The sequence below is a fragment of the Balaenoptera borealis genome (genome assembly GCF_965194805.1).
Source record: "Balaenoptera borealis genome assembly, chromosome: 3".
In the NCBI taxonomy this organism is placed as follows: Eukaryota; Metazoa; Chordata; class Mammalia; order Artiodactyla; family Balaenopteridae; genus Balaenoptera; species Balaenoptera borealis.
In genome coordinates this window covers 103,391,703-103,417,597 of record NC_138866.1, presented here as the reverse complement: position 1 = coordinate 103,417,597, position 25,895 = coordinate 103,391,703, and the positions used below count along the sequence as shown (strand labels likewise).

General features: G+C 38.2%; 1 long non-coding RNA gene across 1 annotated transcript in view; it reads right to left on the bottom strand.

Moving 5' to 3' along the window:
* The window catches only part of LOC309626870, a 604,516-nt gene extending 584,699 nt beyond the window's left edge, over positions 1–19,817 (bottom strand). The window contains exon 1 of the long non-coding RNA XR_014243461.1: positions 19,515–19,817. This is a non-coding gene — a long non-coding RNA (uncharacterized lncRNA). The remainder of the gene's footprint in view (positions 1–19,514) is intronic.
* Positions 19,818–25,895: the final 6,078 nt, after the last annotated feature.

Below are 25,895 nucleotides of genomic sequence, written 5' to 3'. Positions count from 1 at the left end.
TACCTGGGTTCTTACTACTTTCCAGCTGCTGATTGCATCCTGAGGGCCAGCGGCATTCCTGCATTTGTGTCCAATGAGACACCAGTATTATTGTTATAAATTACTCCATTATTTTCCAAGGACAGAAAAAACTGGTTTTATCTTTGGCACTATGAAATTTTCTTTTGTGCTTGAATTTTTGCTTCCTCTTCAAAACCTGTCAAAACTGTGTTGATAGAGTTCTCAACATTTTCCTACTAGAATAGAAAAGTAAAATCATGTAAAGTAACTTAAAAAAATACTCTGGGAGGATATATAACAAATTTTCACTTTTTTTTCCCTCTGTGTATAGGGCTTATTTTTCCTCTGTATTGTCTTTATTGATAAGAATCACATAGTAGCACATAGAATTAATATATTTTCACTTGAAAATTTATTCAGATAATCTATAAGTGTATGAAAAATACTTTCAAATTGTTCTTGGATGATTGGGAAAGTGATATTAGGCATAATTTTACTTGATTCATTCAATTTACAGATGAGAAAAAATGAGCAGACTTGAGCATAAGTAATGAATATATTTTATATTTCAAAATGAATAAAACATGTACAGTAATCCATTATATTATGTTTTAATATGATATATAAAATACTATATTCCCTCTCACTTGAAACTCTCCCATGGATTCAGTATTGATGGGAATTTCTTATTGTTATTGATGTGCTTTAAAACATTTTCTACCTAACTGGTGAGCCCACAACAAGCCTCATGAATCATAACTTAAAACAGCCAGGGAGGAAGTTTCATCTATTGTAATTATGGAAAGAGACTCAAGCACATGTCTTTCTAAAATTATGCACACTTATGGAAAATCTTAATGGGCTGTTATAAATCTGCAGATAAGTAGCTGTAAATACTTCCTAGAAGTGAGTGTGGTGAAGGGAGACACTGCACTAAAATCAGAGAACTGGCTTCTCTTTGTGCATTTGCTGTCGGCTTATGGCTTCAGTTTCTCCATCAATGTATTTGGGAATATAACTCCATTAATGACTCCCCTGCTTATTTCATCCAGTAATTTTGAGACTCTTTGCAGTTAGGTGACGTGTAAGTACATTAATGTGTAAAGTTTCCTGCAGCCAAGTTGTTGTAATTTTAATTGTTATGTTTAGATTACGATGCAAAAACAGTCAACCAGGGATGTTTAGTTTTATGTAGTGTATTAACATCTCAATTTACATGAGCTCTACATGCTCCAGGTGCTTTCATATACATGATTTTATTTGATTTTTGCAAAAGTTCTGGGAACTGGGTGCAGAAGGAATCATTTCCTCCCCTTTTTTTCAACATGGTGAAACTGAGGTTCAGGGGTTTTTATTACTATTGCAGTAATAATACAAATAGGTGGTGTTTTTGAGTACTTACCAAGTACTGGGCATTGTAGTATGGTTAGATGATGTGCCAGCAGTCGTGCAGTCATCCAATGGTGATGAGTGGATGTGTAACAGGATCTTTTGACAATTCTCCTGTGTTTTCCACTATGCCATTGTAGATTTCAGATTTACACTCTGATAATTTGTTAGATTGATTTATCTGAGTACATTCAGATTCATACTTGAGTGTAATATGAGTTTCTTTCTTAAATGCTTTCAGTCTTTGAGAAAGACTGAAGAAAGAATTGAGAAAGAATGATGTCTGCTGTGGGTTTGTCATATATGGCCTTTGTTATGTTGAGGTAGGTTCCCTCTATGAGCATTTTCTGGAGAGTTTTTATCATAAATGGGTGTTGGATTTTGTCAAAAGCTTTTTCTGCATCTATTGAGATGATCATATGGTTTTTATTCTTCAATTTGTTAATATGGTGTATCACATTGATTGATTTGTGTATATTGAAGAATCCTTGCATCCCTGGGATAAATCCCACTTGATCATGGTGTACTATCGTTTTAATGTGTTGCTGGATTTTGTTTGCCAGTATTTTGTTGAGGATTTTTGAGTCTATGTTCATCAGTGATATTGGTCTATAATTGTCTTTTTTTGTGATATCTTTGTCTGTTTTTGGTATCAGGGTGATGGTGGCCTCGTAGAATGAATTTGGGAGTGTTCTTCCTTCTGCAATTTTCTGGAAGAGTTTGAGAAGGATAGGTTTAGCTCTTCTCTAAATGTTTGATAAGAATTAACCTGTGAAGCCATCTGGTCCTGGACTTTTGCTTGTTGGAAGATTTTTAATTACAGTTTCAATTTCATTACTTATAATAGGTCTGTTTATATTTTCTAATTCTTCCTGGTTCAGTCTTGGAAAATTGTACCTTCTCAAGAATTTGTCCATTTCTTCGAGGTTGTCCATTTTTTTGGCATATAGTTGTTTGTAGTAGTCTCTTATAATCCTTTGTATTTCTGTGGTATCAGCTGTGATTTCTCCTTTTTCATTTCTAATTTTATTGATTTGCCTCCTCTCTCTTTTTTTCTTGATGTGTCTGCCTAGAGGTTTATCAGTTTTGTTTATCTTCTCAAAGAACAAACTTTTAGTTGTATCGATCTTTGCTATTGTTTTCTTTGTTTCTACTTCATTTATTTCTGTTCTGATCTTTATGATTTCTTTCCTTCTACTGACTTTGGGTTCTCTTTCTTCTTCTTTCTCTAGTTGCTTAGGTGTAAGGTTAGATTGTTTATGTGAGATTTTTCTTCTTTTCTGAGGTGACATTTAATTGCTATAAACTTCCCTCTTTGAACTGCTTTTGCTACTTCCCATAAGTTTTGGGTCATCGTGTTTTCATTGTCATTTGTTCACATGTATTTTTTTTCCTCTTTGATTTCTTCAGTGATGTCTTGGTTATTTAGCGCACTGTTTAGCCTCCATGTATTTGTGTTTTCTATAGTTTTTCTCCTCTAATTGATTTATAATCTCATAGCACTGTGGTTGGAAAAGATGCTTGATATGATTTCAATTTTCTTAAATTTTCTGAGGCTTGATTTGTGACTCAAGATGTGATCTATCCTGGAGAATGTTCCATGTGTACTTGAGAAGAAAGTGTATTCTGCCATTTTTGAGTGGAATGTACTATAAATATCATCAGTTAAATCTCTCTGGTCTGTTGTGTCATTTAAAGCTTGTGTTTCCTTATTTATTTTCTGTTTGGATGATCTGTCCATTGGTGTAAGTGGGGTCTTAAAGTCCCCCACTATTATTGCGTTACTGTTGATTTCCCCTTTCATGGTTGTTAGCATTTGCCTTATGTACTGAGGTGCTCCTTTGTTGGGTGCATAAGCATTTATAATTGCTATATCTTCTTCTTGGATTGATCCCTTGATCATTATGTAGTGTCCTTCCTTATCTCTTATAATAGTCTTTATTTTAAAGTCTATTTTATCTGATATGAGAATTGCTATTCCAGCTTTCTTTTGATTTCCATTTGCATGGAATATCTTTTTCCATCCCCTCACTTTCAGTCTGTATGTGTCCCTAGGTCTGAAGTGGGTCTATTATAGACAGCATATATATGGGTCTTCTTTTTGTATCCATTCAGCCAGTCTGTGTCTTTTGGTTGGAGCATTTAATCCATTCACATTCAAGGTAATTATTGATATGTAAGTTCCTATTACTGTTTTCTTAATAGTTTTGGGTTTGTTTTTGTGGGTCTTTTTCTTCTCTTGTGTTTCCCGCCTAGAGAAGTTTCTTTAGCATTTGTTGTAAAGCTTGTTTGGTGGTGCTGAATTCTCTTAGCTTTTGCTTGTCTGTAAAGCTTTTGATTTCTCCATCAAATCTAAATTAGGTCCTTGCTGGGTAGACTCACCTTGGTTGTAGGTTTTTCTCTTTTATTCCTTTACATATATCCTGCCACTCCCTTCTGGCCTGCAGAGTTGCTGCTGAAAAATCAGCTGATAAGCTTATGGGGAATACCCTTGTAAGTTATTTTTTGCTTTTCCTTTGCTGCTTTTAATATTTTTTCTTTGAATTTAATTTTTGTTAGTTTGATTAATATGTGTCTTGGTGTGTTTCTCCTAGTGTTTATCCTGTATGGGACTCTGTGCTTCCTGCACTTGAGTGGCTATCTCCTTTCCCATGTTAGGGAAGTTTTCGACTATAATCTCCTCAAATATTTTCTCAGACCCTTTCTTTTTCTCTTCTTCTTCTGAGATCCCTGTAATTCAAATGTTGTTGCATTTAGTGTTGTCCCAGAGGTTTCTGAGATAGTTTTTAATTCTTTTCATTCTTTTTTCTTTATTCTGCTCCTTGGCAGTTATTTCCACCACTCTGTCTTCCAGCTCTCTTACTCGTTCTTTTCCCTCAGTTATTCTGTTATTGATTCCTTCTAGTGTATTTTTCATTTCAGTTATTGTGTGTTCATCTCTGTTTGTTTGTTCTTTAGTTCTTCTAGGTCTTGCTAAACATTTCTTGTATGTTCTTGATCCGTGCCTCCATCCTACTTCCGAGATTCTGGATCATCTTTTCTATTATTACTCTGAATTCTTTTTCAGGTAGGTTGCCTATTTCCTATGCATTTATTTAGTCTAGTAGGTTTTTACCTTGCTCCTTCATCTGTAACATTGTTTTATCATCTCTTTTTTTTTTTTTGATGGGTTGGATTGTGTTCCTGTCTTACTGGTTGTTTAGCCTGAGGCTTCCTGCACTGGAGTTTGTAGGCTGTTGGGTAGAGCCGGGTCTTGGTAACGAGATGAGGACCTCACAGAGACCTCACTCCGATGAATATTCCCTGGGGTCTGAGGTTCTTTGTTAGTCCAGTGGTTCAGACGTAAAGTTCCCACCATAGGACCTCAGTCCAGACCCCTGGCTCATGAACCAAGATCCCGCAAGTCTCGCGGGGTGGAAAAAAAAAAGAAAAAGAGTATCAGAACAATAATAAAGAGTAACAAATAACATAAGATTAGAAAACTAACGGATATGTTAGAAAAAATAAAAATATAGACGAAACAACAACCAGAAGGTAAAACAGAACCACAATAGCAAAAAAGAGTAAAAAAGAGAAGGAAAGAAAAAAAGCCGGAAAAGGCCTTGGCTGTGGGTGGCGGGGCTCAGGCAGGGGTGGGGTTTAGGCAGCGGGTGTTTCTAGGCTGAGGACCCATGCAGTTGGAAAAGGCCCTGGGAGGGCGGGGCTTAGGCTCACTGCAGCCGGAGGGGTCCAGGATTGCCTCTGGCCTGGGAGTGTGGAGCCCCACGTTCGGGACCCCAGCAGGCTCCCTGGGCCCGATTGGGTGGGGGAAATGCTAGGCATGTTCCCAGCGATCTTCCGATCACAGATCCCAGAGGGCCCCTCTTCATCTGCCTCTCCTCCTTTTCCCCCTTCCTCCCTCCCTCCTACGCCCCAAGGACCTATGCACCTGGAGGGGGCTCTGGAAGGCAGAGGACCTGGCTGGGAGCCCAGCAGGCTTCCCCGGGCCCGATTGGGCAGGGGACACACTAGCCACGCTCTCCTGTGATTCTCCACGCCCGGGAGGGTCCCTCCAGGTGTGGGAACCCCTGCCCTCTCCCTGTCACCCCCCAGGGGCTTGAGTCTTATACAGCCTCCACTCTCATCACCCCCCACTCCCCCCCATGTCCTACCCAGTCAACTCAGGGGTTCCTCCCATCTCCTTGGACGTCGAGGACCCCCACCAGCATCTGGTAGGTGCCCTGGTTGTGGGGAGATGCGAACTCCGCATCCTCCAACTCCGCCATCTTGACTCCGCCCCCTAAGAATACATTTACTGTTGAGAATGTGTGCATGTGTGTAATCTTTTATTAGATGTTAGAAACATCTGTTCTTTCATCCAACAAACTCCCATACTTATGTAATTTATTCTAATACTTGTGTCTTCAGAATTTCAGCAATGTATCTATTCATTTTCTGAAAGCATTATCTGTCTGAAAGTCATTTTAATCACTCTACCTTATTCAGTATGTAATTTCAGCCATGTTTAAGGCTTCAGGTAGATCAAGTGCTGGTCCCAAAGCCATGACCTTTTTTTGGCTTGCACTGTGAAATAAATCCCAAAAGAGGTTTTTTCATTTTTTAAATTATATTTTATGAAATATGTCATATCTGGGTTTAAGAATAACATGATTTGCTACAAAATTGTAGAGATTTGTCTTCAGATTCTAGATGACTAATTTTTCAGGGTGGTGATACATTGTTAGCTACTATCTCAAGTTACCGTGTATCCTTAGGATGAGGTTCTCTGGTAACAATAGTGCATTTAGATGTAGATCTATATTTAAAATAATCTTGACAAATCCAAGTTTTTGTAGCCTACTTCTTGTCAGACGTAATTAGACTGTCATATTTTTAATCTCAAAGCTGACAAAGGGCTTGTACTTAGAGTAGGAATAGCATTGGCTCTGCTTTTTTTTGTTGCCTGCTTCTGCTTTCCTATTAGTATTGTATCCAAACTGATTTTTTTTTTTCAAACTGATTTTTTTTTTGCAGAAATTTTAAAGTGTGTGTGTGTTTTTTTTTAAAATGAGGGTTAATTTGGTCAAATACAGACAATACAAACTGAAAATCCATTTAATCAGTTGTGCATATAATGAAATATGTTGCAGTATATTAAAAGCAAGCATGTAAGAAGAGGTGCCACTGTCATCAACTCTGTGTGGGGAAACTTCCCCACCTACTTTAGGGTGGCACAGTACTGGGAATGGAGCTGACACAGAAATAGAGTATTGATTCATATAGTAAATGAGATTGAGTTTTGTGTTCATTTCTATACATGTATAACTGTAAAATAAAAATTGGGATGTTTTCTTATCATGCTGCAGTGGATCATCTTGTCGAACCCCTAGGATATGAGATAGCCCACTTTTGGACATGCCTGGTCTAGGCAAGTTGGTGTGGGAAAAAACAGTGGCAAATGCTTTGAACTCCAATGAGTCTGGTTCTGAATCTTGACACTCCTAAGGCTGTTTGGTTTTTATTTTTTTAGGTAATAAAATTCTTTTTTTCCCTCAGTTTTACTGAGATATAATTGACATATAACCTATGTTATATAAGTTTAAGATGCACAGCATAATGCTATGATACATACATATATTGTGAAATGATCACCACAATAAGTTTAGTAAACATCCATCTGCTCACATATTTACACTTATTTTTTCCTTGTGATGAGAACTTTCAAGATTTATTTTCTTAGCAGCTTTCAAATATAAAATACAGCATTGTTAACTATAGTCAACACGTTGTACATTACACTCCCAGAATTTATTTATCTTATAGTTGTAAGTTTGTACATTTTGACCACCTTCACCCCATTCCCCCACTCCCCACCTTCTACACGTGGTAACTACCAATTCGTTCTCTGCTTCTATGGGTTCCTTTTTTTTTTTTTGATTCCACATATAAGTGATATCATGCAGTCTTATAATATACAGCTACATGTTCCTCAAGGCACAGAGACTCCAGAAGACAGATAATATACTTGTTACCAGTTATTAATATTCTCTGATGGGGTGGGGGGCGGATTTATGCTTTGTAGGAAATCCCTTGCCCCAAAATCTATCTTTCTGGCTTCAGTTTTATAGCAGATTCACTCTTTTGCATCAGCAGGAGGCATGTATCTTCAGTGCTATAGAATCATCCTTTTACTCAAAAACAACCTTACTTTACTAACGTTATTCTGTTATTGATATTCATGTGTGGATATTTTCTATATTTTATGTTTCCTATGTCAGACCAGATAAAATATAAAAATGAAGCTGTCTATAACTAATATAAAACCATATACTTCCTGGTTGGGTCTACTTAATCAGCATTAGATTGATTTTCTTTCAAAAAATTCTGGTAACCTCCAGAAAATAAAGCATCATAACCACTTCCTAAGCATAGTCATTTTTGGTACTTTCTGGTTTCTTAGCTTTAAGGGTGACTACTCTTCCATCACACTGATGCCCTTCAAAGGCAAAACTATCAAAGCCTGAAGTAGTTGCTTCTATCTGCCAGCCAAAGTTGTCTCTGCTCATGGTCCAGAGAGTTGATGTCTGAAATGAGGGCACTGAAACTGTACATTCTCATTGCAAAGGGCACTGTTACTGCAGCTCTTTCCACCTGTTGGTATCATCACTGAGGCTACAAAAGTTGGTGAAGACAGGCTGGTGAGATCTTCATGTGAAGTAGTTTTGTATTTCACTTTGCCTGAGGACTGTAGCAGCCCTGTGTTGAACTCAAGTAGGTGCTAATATAATAATATTTATTGAGGAAAGAAAAGAATCTTATGGCATGAAGTTACATATTACATTAATGACCCCATACTACCATTTGCAGAATTCATCAAAATTATAATTAATTGGATTTGTCTGTAATTGTTTATTTACCCCCTAGTTCTAAAACTATCCCCCTACCAAGTAAGCATCATGAATCTAGAGCTCAAATCATGTTTAATTGCATCATTCTGTTTGCTTCTTGGAAGATCATAGTTAAAGAGTAGGATAACCAGAATCTTTCTTCCCAACCTGGTATACTGTAGTTGATCAAACTTTTGTGCCTCAGCTTCTGATTCTTAGGATGGAATTTTCCCTATGATGCTGCTTTGTCCTTTAAGGACATAAACTCTTAAAAAGCTTCTCTCAGATCTCTCCGTACTTGCCTAGGCACCCTACATCCATGACCTGGATATGAACTACAAATGTGAAAGCACAGACTTCTATGTTTACTGATGAGGCAGTAGAAGAATATAGGAGACAATTTATCTTGTACCACTCTGAATATAGAAGAGTGAGACTTGCAAAGCCCCGTTCTAAGTGCTAGGTGACATGTGAGAGCTGGAAGGTTTGAGAAATTTTAGATTTAAACTTTTCCATAAATTGTTACTAGTAATGATGTTGTAATTTTTGTTACTCTTTGCATTTTCATATTTATTGATTTGAGTAGACCTAGGCAGTTCAATAAGAAGAAAAGGACAAGACAAATGTGCTTTGTAAGCAACAAAGTGACAAAACATTAGTGGCCAAAATGAGAATATATGGGAGAGCCAAGGGCAAAATTAATATAATGGAAAAATACAGAGTACTTGGGATTTGTGCTGATAATTTTATTCTCTGAAATTTGAATTGTGTGGTATAGCTTTCTAACTTATATGAATTACTGGCTTGTACCGGCCTATTAGAAGTATCTCCTGAAGTCATATGGATTGAATTTGACCAATGGGACCTTATTGCAAAATACAAAAGGTAGCGTAATAAATTCCAGTTGGATTGGGTAAGTGAAAAACTTAGTCATGAAGCAGCAGAGAAAGGCGTGATCAACAGAAACTGGGAATTTAGACAAGGAGAAAAACTAGCTTGCAAAAAATGTCCGTCACTCACTGCCTGAAAATTAAAGTAGCCTCACTTAGACTGAGTGATCCAAGGTACAATGAAATTTTAAAATGCCTTAGAATTGCCCCATACAAGAGCTGTGTTTTTCAGTGTATCAGTTTTTGTGTGTGCTTTGAGCGTATATTCAACAGATGGTGGAAACTTCTGCGCTTTTTGGGAGAAATGGCCAATCTCCCAGTAGAGGTATCTGGGGGCAGGATATCCTCTTTAGGCCCAGGAGAAAAGGACTGAGCTATTTTCTAAGCAGGCATAAGTCTATTTGGCAGTGATCGGCAGGAACTGAGGTACACTCTCATTGTAAGAGCTGTGTTTGCCACAATATCACTAATCAGAAGGGAGTTCCTCTAATTGATAAATACTATGTAGTTTCTTTGGGAAATCGTAGCATTATGCCATGACTGGTGCACTTAAACAAGCACTAAGAGAAGTAAAAGGTGGATACATAATAAGACATTGGTGATTCCCAGGACCTGAACTCAAAGAACCAGGGACAGGACCTGAAACTAAGAATTATGACTCAAAAGAGGATATATAATAGTTGAGGAACATTAAACTTTTTTAGTTTCTTTGTTTTTGTATTAGCCTATTGGGTTAATGTAGTTCCTTGAAGGTAAATCTAGGCTTACTTTCTTGCAAAATTTCAGTGAATGACTTTCACTCAGGCTACCAGGCTATCTAGAAGATGGATCAAGCCAGAAGACACATGGCCTTTTTGAAAGACCTGCTTCTTTCTTAAAACTATAAAATCTTTATCAAAAAGATTAACTTGCAAGTGAAAGCACCATTTTTTAAATGTGTTTTGTGTCTACTATGTGTCACTGTGGGCTGTAAGAAACAGAAAAATTTATTGGTACTGGTGGTAGGAGATTCAAGGGGACAGTTTTCATTCAGGGTCTGCCAGTGATCCAAAATGGATGGTCGATTTTTAGCTAATAAAAGCTAGAAAGAGATTTAAAAAAAAAAAAAAAGGATAGGAGAATAGAAGAAGAAAGGAAAAAAAAAAAGAAAAAAGAAAGGAAGGAAGGAAAAGAAGAGAACACAGAAAAAAATGAAAATTAAAGTGAAAGGGGGTAGGACAGGAAAATATCATGTGTTCCCTTTGACCCTCATTTCCCTGCCTTGGTATTTTCCAGATGTATCAAAATTTTTAATTTATTTTTTTACTATGAAGGGCAATTTTTAGTGTTTCTCACTGTATAGGTCTGTGCTAAGAAAGTTTTTGTGTACTGAGTACAAACTATAATTTATGTGACACTATTTCTGTTACGCTTATTAAAATACTGACCATAGGTTTATTACCGTCGTTTCCACTCTCAGAAACTCTAGATTGGGACCATTACTCCTAACTTCTGTGTTAATTTAGGGAAATTAATCCTGTTAACTTTGGTACCAGAGTGTAGAATATAGAACTGCTCAAGAGTTCTCTAGATCTGCCAGAGTGGGCTGTTGGCCATTGGGCACTGCCTCACCCTGTTGCTCATACGCATTTGCTGATTTGTCTTGTGCCAATACCCTCTGGTCCCCTTCTACAAAGAGTTCTCAGGCTGCAATTTTTCCTTCTTTCTACTCTTTGATTCCCTGAGAGCCTAAATATACTCTCTCTGGCTCTTAGAAGTTCTTTTCTTAGCATTCAGCTTTGTGAAAGTAGAAATTAAACTATTTAAAATAAGTAGCTATATTATTATATTTTAAGTAATTAATTTTGGTAAGCTATCAAAGAAATATGGATATTTGACTCTTTTTAAAAAAATAAGTTTATTTATTTATTTTTGGCTGCATTGAGTCTTCATTGCTGCACACGGGCTTTCTCTAGTTGTGGCTCGTGGGCTCTAGAGCACAGGCTTAGTAGTTGTAGCACATGGGCTTAGTTGCTCCGTGGCATGTGGGATCTTCCCAGACCAGGGCTCAAACCCGTGTCCCCTGCATTGGCAGGTGGACTCCCAACCACTGCGCCACCAGGGAAATCCAGATATTTGACTCTTAAAACCATGTTCTGAAAATTTATAGTCTCTGGAAAACATGACCTCTTCTAATTTATATAGTCTTATCATTGTGTCTATGAAATTATTCAGCACACTGATAAGGTCCTGTGTGGGGTGTAAATTGGATGCTACTGCATTGTATCGTAGGTCCCATTAACTAAGAGGAAAATGGTCTGAAATAAATTTCTTCTGTAAATCCATGAACCCTCTTCTCACTTTCAACTTATTTGATTCTACTAATTTCTAAGAATGTATTCTTTTCTTCTAGGTTGCCCAATTTGTTGGCATGTAATTGCTCATAGTCGTATTTTATGAGCCTTTGTATTTCTGTGGTATCGGTTGGAACTTCTCTTTCATTTCTGATTTTTTTCTTGGTGAGTCTAGCTAAAGGATTGTCAATTTTGTTTATCTTTTCAAAGAACCAGCTCTTAGTTTTTTTAATCTTTTCAATTGTCTTTTTAGTCTTTATTACATTTATTTCTGCTCATCCTTATTATTTTTTTCCTTCTACTAACTTTGTGATTCATTTGTTCCTTTTCTAATTCTTTTAGGTCTAAAGTTAAATTGTTTATTTGAGATTTACCTTCTTTTTTCTTAGACTTTTACATCTTTAAAAATTTTTTTGTATTCTTCAAAATTTTTTTTTATTTTTAATACAACTTTTAAAGGTTACTTTCCTTTTGCAGTATTAAAAAATATTGGCTCTATTCCCCATGTTGTGCAATACATCCTTGAGCCTATCTTACACCCAGTAGTTTGTATCTCCCCACTCTGTCACGCCTATAATGCCTCTTCTGGCCTCACCCCACTGGTAACCATTAGCGTTTTCTCTGTATCTGTGCGTCTGCTTCTTTCTTGCTATATTCACTGGTTTGTTGTATTTTGTTTCTTGAGGTAAGCCTATATAGCTGTGAACCTCCCTCTTAGGACAGCTTTCGCGGTATTGCATTTTGGTATGTTGTATTTGTTTTCAGTTGTTTCTAGGTAGTTTTTGATTTCTCTTTTGACTTTTTCGATGTCTCAGTAGTTGTTCAGTAGTTGTTCAGTAACATGTTTATTTTCTTCTTGTGATTGATTTCTGGTTTCATACCATTGTGGTCAGAAAAGATGCCTGATATGATTTACATTTTCTGGAATTTATTAGAAATTATTTTGTGGCCTAACATATGATCTATCTTTGAGGAGGTTTCATGTGCACTTGAGAAGAATGTGTATTTTGCTGCTTTTTAGATGTTACTTTTCACATTTAAAAATTTTATGTATTTTTTTTAACTAATTACTGTAGCTTTAGTTAATTTTACTACTTCTGTCTTTTAACCTTCTTAGTAGCTTTATAAGTGATTACTTGACTATGTTTACTATTTATTTACCTTTTCCAGTGAGATTTTTACCTTTGTATGTTGTCTTGTTTTTAAATAGTGTCATTTCTTTTCAGCTTTCCTGTAATATTTCTTGTTAGACCTGTTTAGTAGTGATGAGCTATTTTAGCTTTTGCTTGTTTGAAAAACTCCTTATCTCTCCTTCAAATCTGAACGATAATGTTGCTGAATAGAGTATTATTGGTTGGAAGTGTTTTCCTTTTATCACTTTGCATATGTCATGTGACTCCCTTCTGTCCTACAAAGTTTCTGCTTAGAAATCTGCTGATGGCTTTATGGAGTTTCCTTGTATGTAGTAATTTGTTTTTCTCTTGCTGTTTTTAAGATTCTCTCTTTAAATTTTGATGTTTTAATTATAATGTGCCTTGGTGTGGATATCTTTGGGTTCAGCTTATTTGGAACTTTTTGGTCTTCCTGGACCTGGATCTCTGTTTTCTTCTCTAGGTTAGGGAAGTTTCCAGCCATTTTTTCCTTCCCTTCCCTTCCCTCCCCTCCCCCTCCCCCTCCCCCCTTCTCTCTCCTCCCCTCTCCTCTCCTGTCCTTTTTTGCCATTATTTCTTCAAATAAGATTTCTGCCCCTTCTCTCTCTCTCTCCTCCTTCTAGGACCCCAATAATGTGAATGTTATTATGCTTGATATTGTCTAAGAGGTTCCTTAAGTTATCTTCATGTGTTAAATTCTTTTTTCCTTTTTGCGGCTTTGTGCGGGTGAGTTCCATTGCTTTCTCTTCCAGCTTGCTGAAACATTCTTCTGCTTTATCTAGTCTGCTGTTGAACCCCTCTAGTGTATTTATCAGTTCAGTTATTGTATTACTCAGCTCTGTGACTTCTGATTGGTACTTTATGTTTTCTGTCTCTTTGTTGAAGTTCTCACTGTGTTCACCCATCCTTCTCCCTAGTTCAGTGAGCATCTTGATGATCTTTATTTCAAATTATTTATTAGGGCACTTACCTGTCTCTGTATCACTAAAGTCTTTTTCTGAGGTTTTGTTTTATTTTGTTTGGAACATATTTCTCTATTTCCTCATTTTGCTTGATTCTCTGTGTTTGTTTCTGTGTATTTGGTGAAACAGCTACCTCTCTCAGTCTTGAAGAAGTGACCTTGTGTACATGATAACTCTCCTTGTTTAACTTTGTCCTTGGTTGTCTCCAAACCATCGTGATGGTCTAAACTGCCTGATTTATTCTTAATAAATAAGAATACCCCCATTGTTGAGGGTGTCCCAAGATCTGTCAGTGTTTCAACTCGAAGTGTTTCAACTAGTTTCAGGCTGATTGGATGCCAAAACCTCAGGCAGCAGCTTTTTTAAAAAAAATTAATTAATTAATTAATTTTTGGTTGCATTGGGTCTTCGTTGCTGTGCGTGGGCTTTCTCTAGTTGCAGGGAGCAGGGGCTAATCTTCGTTGCTGTGCTCAGGCTTCTCATTGCGGTGGCTTCTCTTGCTGTGGAGCATGGGCTCTAGGCATGCGGGCTTCAGTAGTTGTGGCACGTGGGCTCAGTAGTTGTGGCTTGTGGTCTCTGGAGCACAGGCTCAGTAGTTGTGGCGCATGGGCTTGGTTGCTCTGCGGCATGTGAGATCTTCCCAGACCAGGGCTCAAACCCATGTCCCCTGCATTGGCAGGCAGATTCTCAACCACTGTGCCACGAGGGAAGCCCAGCAGCAGCTTTTAAAGTTTATAAAAATATGCAGTCCTGTGGGGCCACAATCCCTGCAGGTCTCCAGGCCAAAAGATCTGGAGATGACCCTGGGAGACAGTTGTGAAAATTGGGGCTCTAGAAGAGTGTATAAGCTCATTTCTGGGAAATTTCATTGAGCCATAACAAGGCCAAGGGGATATGCAAGGATGGTGCATATCACCGTCCTTGCATCTCCTTAGCCTCTAGATGGCTGGGAAACCTGAAGTCTGTGCCTCAGGCTGATGCTTTGGGTTATGTAAATAGCCCTTTTTCACAGGAAGAGTGGGGTTGTGTTTCAGTCTGTTGTCTGCAGTGCCCAGGGAGTGGTGGCCTGGCAAGAACTGTCTTTCCAGTTGTTCTAATCCCATGGAACTCAGGCACATCAGCCCCCTTGACCACCAGGACCAAGTGATCAAGTCCTGTCCCTTGTGTGGATGTGCAAGGCAGCTGGAGAGTAGAGGCAAGACATGCTTGCTGGCTTTAGAAAGGCAGTGGGGAAAATGTCTTGATTGTGCATGACTTAAGGTTTCAGTAATGCAAGGGAGAGTGCCTTGTCTGTGCACATGCACTGGCTTCAGACTGGGAGCTAGTGAATGCCAGATTGCTCCAGCCCCAGCTTGGGGCAGGGGAGTTCCACAACCACCTGTGGTTCACAGGCTTTAGCTAGGCGGCGGTATAATGCTGCAACCATTCCCATGTGCCCGCCCCAGCCAGAGAGTAAGAGAGTGCTGAAACTGCCTGCCGTCTCTGGCTTTAGCAGGGCAGTGGGATACTACCAGGACCGCTTTCCCCCATGTCTTAGAAAGGTGGTGGGAGGGTGCCATGGCTGAGCTCACCTGCCTGTTCCAACACATTAGGTTGAGGATGTTATGGCATCTGCCAGCACCTCTGTCTCTGGGGAGAATTTTGACTGTCTCCTGCCCCTCCAGACAACATTTTTAGTTAGCAAATGAATCTCCTTCATGTATAGCTTAGGCACTTTCCAAACCGATATTGTTTCATTGGGTTTCATGGTAAGCCCTTGAAAAGGGGAATCTCAGTTTCCTATAGCACTTTGGGTCCCTTGGACTTCAGCTCTGTTGGTTTTCTAAGCCAGACATTTTGGGAGCTTGTCTCTCCAGTGAAGATTCCAGGGGTTGGGGGTACCTAATGTGGGGCACCAACCCCTCACTTCTCCGAGAGAGGCGCCTGTCTGGTGACATGCTTCCCTGTCGTGTGTTGCTACACTGGGGGGTGGGTATTTTTTATGTGTGACTGTGTCTCTGCCCCTTCTCCCCTTCTCAATGTGGTCCTTTGATCCTTTGTTGTGGAAAACAGTTTATCTAGTTCCCAAATCTTTTTCAAAAGGAAATGATCCATATGGAGGTGTAGATTTGCTGTGTCCATGGGAGGAGGAGAGTTAAGAATCTTCCTGTGTTGTTGTCTTGGACTCCTCTTCAACTTACTTGATCTTGAAATGAATATACCTTGACCCTCTTTTCCACAGTACAAAATAGTTTGTTGTATTTAAAATGTCATTAGTGCTGATAATTGTCTTGAAGTAAGAGGCAGTTTTATCACCTTATTTTAATACCAAATTGTTTTCCTTGGTGAAATAGAGCTTACATTTGAGTAAAATACAAATCTTTTAGCTAAAATCCAGGTATTTCCAAGTATTTTGATGTTCATCTTATAGAAAAAAAGTCTGTGTCATATAAATGATTTTTAACCTTTCTTATAATACTACTTTTCCTATAACTATTTTGAAATCCAGAGGGATGCTAGTTCAGCCATAATGATGAAGTTTTAAAAAGAACTAAATATTCTGACACCAATCCTCTTTGGAATATTTTGCTTACAATATTTTCTAGCCTAGCAAGCCTTCTTGATGGCAACAACAAATGTTTTGTGTTAGTTTAATGTGTGATTTATATCAGTTTCATTAATCTTCCCACATGTAGTTCAAGAATAAAGCCAGATGATGCAGAAACATTTTGTTTAAAGTACAAAGAAAAGTTTTAACAGATGAAAATCTTTAGTGGAGATTCAGGGGTATATTAGGTGGTGATTGGTTAATGACCATAGTTCTTTATATCATTTTATAAAGATTAAAATAAAAATTCACATCACAAAAATAACACAGAATAAGTAGAACTAGAACTCTGAGCATGAAAGATAGAAGCCAAATTAATACAGTTACTTATCATTTGATAAAATGAGTGTACGTGAACCCCAGATGCTTGCATAGATGTATTATTTTTTACTCGTTCATTCACAGATAGATGTCCTGTTTATGCTATATATCAACTCATGGTAGGAATAATAAAGATTTTATTTGATTTACAAAGAAAAATAGACTCCTTAATATTATACAAAGTCACAATTTAAGGATTCCCGTAGGATTGAAATTGTAGAGTTTTAGACTTTCAAGAGACATTAGGGAGGTTATTTGGCTTGGTCATTTTACATTTGAGGAAACCAGGATCCAGAAGCCTGATGTGACTCTTCTGATTATATTGCCATGGATCAAGGAGAATTTGGTTCTTATTCTCATGACAAACATCCCTTGCTTCAGGTATAGAGGACCATGTGCTCTACAGACAACAGCTCAACTTTCCCCCCATCTTCAAGTGTATGAGAACTACTATGAACACAAGCACAAATTTATAGTAATCATAGCTACCATTTATTGGGTGTCTTCTATATAGTATCCACTTGACAATATTATTTATTATTCTGACAACTTGTGAGCTGGTAATTAAGGTTTTTAAAAAATTAATGAATTCATTTATTTTTGGCTGCGTTGCATCTTCGTTGTTGCGAGCAGGCTTTCCCTAGTTGTGGCAAAAGGGGGCTGCTCTTTGTTGCGGTGCACGGGCTTCTCATTGTGGTGGCTTCTCTTTGTTGTGGAGCATGAGCTCTAGGCACGTGGGCTTCAGTAGTTGTGGCTCACAGGCTCTAGAGCACAGGCTCAGTAGTTGTGGCACATGGGCTTAGCTGCTCTGTGGCATGTGGGATCTTCCTGGACTGGGGCTCGAACCCGTCCCCTGCATTTGCAGGTGGATTCTTTTTTTTTTTTAATTTTATAGCTACTTTATTTATTTATTTATTATTTATTTTTGGCTGTGTTGGGTCTTCGGTTTGTGCGAGGGCTTTCCCTAGTTGCGGCAAGCGGGGGCCACTCTTCATCGCGGTGCGCGGGCCTTTCGCCATCGCGGCCCCTCCCGTTGCGGGGCACAGGCTCCAGACGCGCAGGCTCAGTAGTTGTGGCTCACGGGCCCAGCTGCTCCGCGGCATGTGGGATCTTCCCAGACCAGGGCTCGAACCCATGTCCCCTGCATTGGCAGGCAGACTCTCAACCACTGCGCCACCAGGGAAGCCCTGCAGGTGGATTCTTAACTACTGCACCACCAGGGAAGCCCTTTCTTCTTTCTTTAAATATTTATTTATTATTTATTTATTTATTTTAAATTTATTTTTGGCTGTGTTGGGTCTTAGTTGTGGCACGCAGGATACTTGTTGAGGCATGTGAACTCTTTCATTGCCATGCGTGGGCGTCTCCATGGGGGATCTAATTGAGACGTGCAAGTTCAGTAATAGTGGCACACATGCTCAATTGCTCCACGGCATGTGGGATCTTCCTGGACCAGGGATTGAACCTGCATCCCTTGCATTGGAAGACAGATTCTTTACCACTGGACCACCAGGGAAGTCTAAGTTTCTTATTATACTGATGAGGAACTAAAAACTCAGAAAGGCAAATTACCTTTTTCAAATCCATGTACAAAGTAAGTAGCTGAGCCAAGACCTGGTCTGACTGTTTCTAGCAGTTTCAGGAGAAGGAGTTGGGAGGAAGAGGAGATGTGAGTATTTCCATAAGTGTATAAAATATTCCCAGGGTGAGTCCACATAATGGGAGACTTGGAGGGACTTGAACTTCTGGTGGTGACTAGATAATCAGCAATATTAGACATGAATGCTTTGGTTTTTAAGAGTTGGTTAAGTCTAAATTTAGGAGATGACATTTATTCTTTATAATTAAAGATATGTAAAAACTAAAGTATACATTTATAGCATTAGAATTTTCTGTTTGCCAAAGAAAATTTAAAAGTGGTATGTATTACAGGTGTAGAATCTATTCACATTTCCAGCATTCCATTTTACTCTTTCTTCATAGGCTTTATCTCTTTGATGAGATTTCCCATTTGTTCATGCATATTACAATCCTTTCCACTAGATCATTCAATATATTAATCATAGATATTTTTAAGTCATTGTCTGAAAGTTCCAACACCTGGTCATCTCTGGGTCTAGTTCTATATATAGGCTGCTTTTTCACTTGACAATGGGTGGTTTTTATTTTAACCTTTTTATATGTCATATTTTTCAATTAAATACCAAGCATTGTATAGAAGAAGGGTAGAAACTGAGGTTAAATAATACTTGTGCCTGGAAATGGACCCACCTCTTCCTCTGTCAAATCAAGTCTGGGGAGTTGAGTGAACCAAGTCAGTAGTTGAGCTGGGTTTGAGTTTTGTTGCAGTAGTTGCATTCAGTGTACCATAACCTTTAAATACTTCTAGCAGTGGGCTGCTGCTACCTTGGGCTTGGGGTGCCACAAAGTCTTTCTCAATGTTCATATTCCACTTTCATAACCACTTTGCATATATGGGTCACAATGTGGATCTCTATCTGCACTCAGCAGCAGACAACTTTTGCTACTATCCTCCCTGGCCACTAGGGACAGTAGTATTTCCTAAACCTGGTATATGGCTTAAGGATTTTGTTTCACATAATGGTTCAGAGAATGGACACATTTTGTGCCTGTGCACCACCAAAGGGGCTCATTTGGACATCCTGCTCTGATTCCATTCTTTCTTGTGAGCACCTGGTGGAGGCTTATGAAAAAGAGTTTATGAATGAATATAGATACCCCTTGTGTCTGTGCTTCCAGGGATTATAGACTGTCACGGTAATCCACAGTCAGCCTTTAAGGATTATTTATTTTTCTGATTTCTTCTTTTCCTTTCTTGGCAGGTTGCCTCTTTCTCTTTGTGTTTTGTCAAAAGTGAAACCGTTCTGGTGTCCCATCTTTCCTTTGGAACTCAGTTCACTTGATTTTTCTGAAACCTCAGCTCTTGGTAGGCTTAAGAAAATACATGATTCTGTAGATTTTCCACTTTTTTCTGGTTGTTAGGATGAGAGTTACATTTTTTTTTTTAATTTATTTATTTTATTTATGGCTGTGTTGGGTCTTCGTTTCTGTGCGAGGGCTTTCTCCAGTTGCGGCAAGCGGGGGCCACTCTTCATAGCGGTGCGCGGGCCTCTCACTACCGCGGCCTCTCCCGTCGCGGAGCACAGGCTCCAGACGCGCAGGCTCAGTAGTTGTGGCTCACGGGCCCAGTTGCTCCGCGGCATGTGGGATCCTCCCAGACCAGGGCTCGAACCCGTGTCCCCTGCATTGGCAGGCAGACTCTCAACCACTGCGCCACCAGGGAAGCCCGAGAGTTACATTTTTTGTAGCTTTCCATTAATAGCAGTAGAACTCCCTTGGCAATTTATATTAAAAAGATGTGATTATAGCTATCTATCTTTTCTTATTCTTGACTCAACCTCAGTTTGGGTACTTTTTAGCATATTTCCTTGTCATATAAAAAATATGAGTCAGGGCTTGCAATGAGGCTGGGTGTTTCAGTGAACCTAGAAGCTTGTGCTTATAGCCAGACAATACTAGGTGGAAATCACTAAATGCCACTTTGAACAATAGCTTATTACTCTGTAACATAATAAAAAATGGCATCATTTTCATACTATTGTTGTGAAGATTAGAATATACTTGTTCATCCAACAAACCTTTTTTTGAGTATCTACATTATACCAGACACCACTGAAGGTGCTACAAACACAGGGATTACAAGAGAGAAGCAATACTTTGCCTTTACAAAGCTTGCATTCTACTGGGAAGAGACAGATTCTAAACGCAAAAAAATAAATATTCAGGTAGTAATAAGTGCCTTGAAGAAAAATCAAGCAGGGAGAGAAGAGAGAGTGAAGGGGTCAAGTGTTAGCTGTTGATTTGGGTGGTCAGCATATGTGAGTAGGTGACTTTTGACTAGAAAGTGAATGGAAGGAAAGAAAAATCAGCCCTGTGAAGGCAAAGAGAAGAGATCACTCTAGGCACAGGAAACAGCAAGTGTGAGGCCCCAAGGTAGAATGAGCTTAGTGTACCTGAGCAACAGGAAAGTCATTTTGACCACTGCAGAGTGGGAGAGAGGACAAGTGGAACAGTGTAGTTTGGAAAGAGGCAGAAGCCAGATTATGTAGGGTTTATCAGGCCAGGTTAAAAAAATTGTATATATGCATGACTCTAACCCCCAAATTGACAAATAGTGGGTATTTAAGAAATGTTAATTCCTTTGTCATTTTTGGTTACTCATCTCCATGGATGAATCTATTTATCCCACCCTGAATGAATGAAGGGCATAAAAGGGATGGTGATACACTGCTCTGGAACCATGAATTTGGATAAATTAGTCTAACACTACTACATATAAAATAGATAAACAATAAGGACCTATTGTGTAGCAGAAGAAACTATATTCAATATCTTGTAATAACCTATAATGGAAAAGAATCTATATATATATATACGTGTGTGTATATATATACAAGTGTATATATATATGTATATAAGTGAATCACTTTGCTGTACACTAGAAACTAACACAGCATTGTAAATCAACTATACTTCAATTTAAAAAAAAAGATAAATAAATCTAAACTGAGAAGACTGTGTGGAATTTAGGAATCTAGGATTTTTGTCCTCCAAATTGGTCCTAATATCAATACTCAAATATGTGCTGGCTGCAACTAGAATTCTAGGCAAAATCTCAGAGTGGTCAGAGTTTGTGTTCTCACTCAATTACTATTTTTCTTCAAATGCTCTTCTGCCCTATATATTGCAAATATCTTCATATCACCCCATGAAAGCTCTTATTCCTTAAGCCAGTATGTGAATTAGGAATTGAAATAAAACTTAGAGACCGATGACTAATAGGTTTTTTTTTTTTGGAATATAGTTGCTTTACAATGTTGTGCTGGTTTCTGCTGTACCATGAAGTGAATCAGCTATATGTATACATATATCCCCTCCCTCTTGGACCTCCCCTCCCACCGCCCGCCATCCCACCCATCTAGATCATCACAGAGCACCGAGCTGAGCTCCCTCTGTTATATGGCAGGTTCCCACTAGCTATCTGTTTTACACATGGTAGTGTATATATGTCAAACCTATAAACTCCTAAACCCTGTCCATGTAAACACTCTCCTACAGGGATATATGCATTTCCGACAAAAGTTGCTGATAAACATGAGAAAAGGTATTTTTGAGCAAAGGCATCTTGTGTATTCAAACTTATTATCCTCAATCCATGTGACTCTGGAAACACAATACATTCAACACTGTTTATTAACGTGCAGACACCTTATCTACTCTTCCTTCGTTTTCTTTAAAAAGTCTTTTCATTAAAACAACAAGCAAACAGTTACTTTCATTTCATATCGAAATTGGCTCAGCATGCCACAGAGACAGGTTTCAAATCTACTTTCTCATATAATCCTTTTGTTTCCCATTTTAGCAGAAAAGAGCGTACTTAGATTTAAGAATAGAAACTTAGAGCGAAGGCTGAAAGGCAGCGTAGAGGTGTCTTGTCCCACCACCCCCCAAAGCTTCTGCTCCTCTGTAGCCCTGCTGTAGCATCTCAGTGGCTCACCAATGGTTGGACAAACTCCACTGGTCACTCTAGAGGACCCAGTGTCTCAAGAGGAGGCCCACTGAATCTTGGGTTATTTATTTTAAAGTTCTTTATGTTAGTAGATATACACACACACATCTCATCATTCTCTCATCCTAAACTATTCATAAACATTGCATGTTGGATTCTGAGAGACTCAATGTTCTCAAAATGCTGATGTTTTTTTCTTCAATTATTTTATCTTCCTCTTTTGGGTAATGTCTCTTACCCTCATGGTTGCTTCTCTGGTACCTTTTACATACTTATATCCTTCTGCATTTCTATTGTCAACTTGTCAACATTTTAATTTTTTTGGTAAAAGAGCATAACTTTTTATTACTAGCACTATCACAAGAAATGATAAGTTTGCTTGTTGATTCATTAAATAAATAAATAGTTATTCAGAGCAAGGCATTCATCTAGGCCCTGAAGGTACACCAGTGAACAAAACGAAATTTTGTAAGTTAGATGTTGTGACACCTGACCGCACGTGTTCACCTATTTGCTTTTTTATCCCCCCAAACTTTACACAGGTCCTTTATATACATATACATGTATAATTCCCTTGGATGTCAAGAGTGAGAAATTGTGGAAATTCTCTAATTTATGGGATTTAAATTATTCTTATATCATAAATATCAGTGAGACTAAAGTAAGAACCTCGCCATAGGCCTTTTTTTTTTTTTAGAAATTCAACTCCCAAAAGTCAGGGTTTTTTTTGTTTTTTTGTGTCTTTTTTTAAAAAAATTTAATTAATTAATTTATTTTTGGCTGTGTTGGGTCTTCGTTTCTGTGCGAGGGCTTTCTCTAGTTGTGGCAAGTGGAGGCCACTCTTCATCGCGGTGCGCGGGCCTCTCACTGTTGTGGCTTCTCTTGTTGCGGAGCACAGGCTCCAGACGCGCAGGCTCGGTAGTTGTGGCTCACGGGCCTAGTTGCTCCGTGGCATGTGGGATCTTCCCAGACCAGGGCTCGAACCCGTGTCCCCTGCATTGGCAGGCAGATTCTCAACCACTGCGCCACCAGGGAAGCCCTCCATAGGCCTTTTATTATTGCTGAGAATTGGGTACTTCCCCCCCTCCTGTAGTCTCAGTGGATTCATCCTTACTCTGGTGCCTTCAGAGCCTCAGTGCTTTGGGACTCTGCCTTCTCAGTGGAGTTCTCTTGACGGTGCTCTCTCTTCCTGTCTCTGAAACTCAGAACTTTGGTTTGAACTGGGCTTTTCAAAGCAATATACTCCAGGTGACATTCCTGCTCTGAGCTACCTCTTAAATTTTCTTTAGTTCCTAAGAAAATTATAATAAATATCTATTTTATGAGTTGAAAGTCTCATATTGAAAACCTCCTTTGAGATTTCTTTGTATACTCTTTTGCTCTCTCTCTTTTTAAATCCTCAGGCTGTATTCTCAACCATGCCATTTTTTTCACTCTTGTGTGTTGCCTTGTGTTTATGTGAAAAATATTTCCGTTTTGGTGAAAAATCTTTCTACTAGCCTTTCAAAACTGGCAAGTACAATCTGGACTGAAATCTACGGTTGTTATCCTCTGTTGTTTTTTTTTTTCATGCAGAAACCCTGAACTCCTCTGCAGTGGTTTTGATCAGCCTGCCTTTTCTCTTGTTACAGATTCATGACCCACCTTTCAGTCAAGTGTTTTGCCACATAGCCTGTTTTTCCATAGGGCAATAAGGGACCCTGTTGGTAGGAGCTGTCCACAACTAGTGTACAAGAGAGAAAGGGGCACCAGAACCATATTATCCTTTTCTATCAGCCAGTAAATTCCCCACGAATATATTTCCCTTTTTACTTCTTCTTTTCCAATTTGTATTCCTTTTATTTCTTTTGTTTCTCTGATTGCCATGGCTAGGACTTCCAAAACTATGTTGAATAATAGTGGTGAGAGTGGACATCCTTGTCTTGTTCCTGATCTTCGTGGAAATGTTTTCAGTTTTTCATCATTGAGTATGATGTTTGTTGTGGGTTTGTCATATATGGCCTTTATTATGTTGAGGTAGGTTCCGTCTCTGCCCATTTTCTGGAGCGTTTTTATCATAAATTGGTGTTGAATTTTGTCAAAAGATTTTCTGCATCTATTGAGATGATTATATGGTTTTTATTTCTTAATTTGTTAATATGGTGTATCACATTGATTTATTTGCATACATTGAAGAATCTTTGCATCCCTGAGATAAATGCCACTTGATCATGGTGTATGATCCTTTTAATATGTTGTTGGATTCTGTTTGCTAGTATTATGTTCAGGTTTTTTACATCTATGTTCATCAGTGATATTGGTCTATAATTTTCTTTTTTGTGATGTCTTTTTCTGGTTTTGGTATCAGAGTGATGGTGGCTTTGTAGAATGAATTTGGGAGTGTTCCTCTCTCTGCAATTTTTGGAAGAGTTTGAGAAGGATTGATGTTAGTTCTTCTCTAAATGTTTGATAGAATTCGTTGGTGAAGCCATGTGGTCCTGGACTTTTTTTTTGCTGGAATATTTTTAATTACAGTTTCAATTTCTTTACTTGTGATAGGTATGTTTATATTTTCTAATTCTTCCTGGTTCAGTCGTGGAAAATTGTACCTTTCCAGGATTTGTCCATTTCTTCAAGGTTGTCCATTTTGTTGGCATATAGTTGTTTGTAGTAGTCTCTTATAATCCTTTTTATTTCTGCAGTGTCAGTTGTAATTTCTCCTTTTTCATTTCTAATTTCATTGATTTGCATCCTTTCCCTTTTTTTTTTTTTTGATGAGTCTAGCTCAGGGTTTATCAATTTTGTTTATCTTCTCAAAGAACAAACTTTTAGTTGTATTGATCTTTGCTATTGTTTTCTTCGTTTCTATTTTAATTATTTCTACTCTGATCTTTATGATTTCTTTCCTTCTACTGACTTTCGGTTTTCTTTGTTCTTCTTTCTCTATTTGCTTTAGGTGTTGGGTTAGATTGTTTATTTGAGATTTTTCTTGTTTTTTGAGGTGAGATTGAATTGCTAGAAAGTTCTCTCTTAGATATGCTTTTGCTGCATCCCATAGGTTTTGGGTCGTTGTGTTTTCGTTGTCATTTGTTTCTACGTATATTTGAATTTCCTCTTTGATTTCTTCAGTGATCTCTTGGTTATTTAGAAGCACACTGTATAGCCTCCATGTATTTGACTTTTACTTTTTTTTCTAATTGATTTTGTAATTGATTTCCAATCTCATAGCGTTGTTGTCATAAAAGATGCTTGATACGATTTCAGTTTTCTTAAATTTTCAGAGGCTTGATTTGTGACCCATAATGTGATCTATATGGGAGAATTTTCCATGTGCACTTGAGAAGAAAGTGTATTCTGCCACTTTCAGGTGGAATGTTCTATAAATATCAATTAAATTATCTGGTCTGTTGTGTCATTTTAAGCTGTGTTTCCTTATTTACTTTCTATTTGGATGATCTATCCACTGGTGTAAGTGGGGTGTTAAAGTCCTCCACTATTATTGTGTTACTGTCGATTTCCCGTTTCATGGTTGTTAGCATTTGCCTTATGTATTGAGGTGCTCCTATGTTAGGTGTGTAAGCATTTATAATTGTTATATCTTCTTCTTGGATTGATCCCTTGATCATTATGTAGTGTCCGTCCTTGTCTCTTGTAACATTCTTTATTTTAAAGTCTATTTTATCTGATATGAGTATTGCTACTCCAGCTTTCTTTTGATTTCCAATTGCATGGAATATCTTTTTCCATCCCTTCACTTTCAGTCTGTATGTGTCCTTAGGTCTGAAGTGGGTCTCTTGTAGACAGCATATCTTTGGGTGTTTTTTTGT